Source organism: Suricata suricatta, chromosome 2 (assembly GCF_006229205.1).
Source record: "Suricata suricatta isolate VVHF042 chromosome 2, meerkat_22Aug2017_6uvM2_HiC, whole genome shotgun sequence".
Lineage (NCBI taxonomy): Eukaryota > Metazoa > Chordata > Mammalia > Carnivora > Herpestidae > Suricata > Suricata suricatta.
This window is the reverse complement of record NC_043701.1, coordinates 5,819,389-5,821,585: the sequence shown is the minus strand read 5'-3', so window position 1 is coordinate 5,821,585 and position 2,197 is coordinate 5,819,389.

The window sequence follows — 2,197 nt, the reverse complement described above, 5'->3', positions numbered from 1 at the left end:
AAGGGCTTTCCAGACCCCGTGAGCTGGCCACCCCTTGTCTGGCCTCTGACAAACCAGACCTAAGGGGCTTGACTGCCTTTGGAGCTTATGTGTCCATTGATTCCAGGGGCAGGGTTGGGAGGCTGCGGCGCTTATTTGTCAAGTGATTGCACATTTCAGGCTAGAGTAATGAATATAGAAGTTACTCTGCATTTGTTTCTCTTGCCTTAGGAAACTATTGGCGCGATCTCAAAATAAAAAGCTTCTGCACAGCAAAAGAAACAAAACTAAAAGACAACCTAGGGAAGGGGAGAAGATATTTGCAAATGACATATCCAATAAAGGGTTAGTGTCCAAACTATATAAAGAACTTGTACAGTTCAACAACAAAACCCAAGTAATCCAGTGAAGAAATGAGCAGAAGACATGAGCAGACATTTCTCCAGAGAAGACATCCAAATGGCCAGCAGACACATGAAAAGATGCTCATCATCACTCATTATCAGGGAAATGTGAATCAAAACCACAATGAAATATCACTTCACACCTGTGCGAATGGCTAAAGTAAAAAATTCAAGAAGCGGGGTGTCTGCAGGCTCAGTGCACTAAGCGTCTGACTTCGGCTCTGGTCATGATCTCACGGTTTGTTAGTTCCAGTCCCACATAGGGCTCTGTGTTGACAACTCAGAGCCTGGAGCCTGAGTCAGATTCTGTGTCTCCCTGTCTGTCTGCCCTTCTCTCGCTGATGCTCTGTCTCTCTCGAAAATAAATAAACATTAAAAAAAAAAAAACCCTCAAGAAGCAACAAGTGTTGGTGAAGTTGTGGAACAAAAGGAAACCCTCATGCACTGTTGGTGGGAATGCAAACTGGTGCAACCACTGAGGAAGACAGTCTGGAGGTTACTCAACAAATTAAAAATAGAACTACCCCATGATCCAGTAATTGTACTACTGAGTATTTACCCAAAAGTTACAAAAACACTAATTCCAAGGGACACATGCACCCTTATGTTTATTGCATCACTATTGACAGTAACCAAACTATGAAAGCAACCCATGTGTCCACCAATAGATGAATGCGTAAAGAAGATGTGGTGTATATATACAATGGACTATTACTCAGGCATAAAAAGAACAAAAATTTTGCCATTTGCAACATGGATGGCTCTAGAGGGTATAGAGCTCAGTGAAATAAGTCAGTAAGAGAAAGACAAATAACATATGATTTCACTCATATGTGGAATTTAATAGAGAAGACAAATGAACAGAGGAAAAAAAAAGAGACAAACCAAGAAACAGACTCTTTTATTTAAAAAACTTTTATAAAGTTTATTTATTTTTGAGACAGAGACAGAGCATGAGTGGGGGAGGGGCAGAGAGAGAGGGAGACACGGAATCTGAAACAGGCTCCAGGCTCTGAGCTGTCAGCACAGAACCCGATGCTGGTCTCTAATCCATGAACTTCGAGATCATGACCTGAGCTGAAGTCGGATGCGTAACCGACTGAGCCCCCCCAGTGCCCCAAGCAGAGACCGCCCTGGAGGTTTACTAGAGGGGAGGTGGGTGGATGGGTAAAATAGGCGATGGGGATCAAGAGTACACCTATCAGGATGAACAGTCAGTGATATATGGAACTCTTGAATTGTTATCTGTATACAACACTGTATATTAACTATATGGGAATTAAAATCAATGAATCAAACTATCCTTTTGTCTATCCTTTTGATTTGTATAGCCTTTGCTTCATGTATTTTGAAGAAGTTTTAGGAGTACACATTTTTAGGAATGTTATGTCTTCCAGGTAAATTGACATATTTTCTTTCTGTAATGTCTGTCTTTATCTTTCATAGTATTCCTTGTTTGTAGCCTACCTTTCTATTGATATAGTGATTCAGCTTTCTTTTCATTAGTGTTTTCATGGTATTTCTTTCACCATATTTTTGCTTTTAACCCATCTATATTGTTGTGGTAGACAGAATTATTTTTTTAACAGTTTATTGTCAAATTGGTTTCCATACAACACCCAGTGCTCTTCCCCACAAGTGCCCTCCTCCATCACCACCACCCCTTTTGCCCCCTCCCCCTTTCCCTTCAACCCTCAGTTCGTTTTCAGCATTCAACAGTCTCCCAAGTTTTGCATCCCTCTCTCTCCCCAATTCTCTTTCCCCCTTCCCCTCCCCCTGGTCCTCCATCAGGTTTCTCCTGCTTTCCTGCCAGA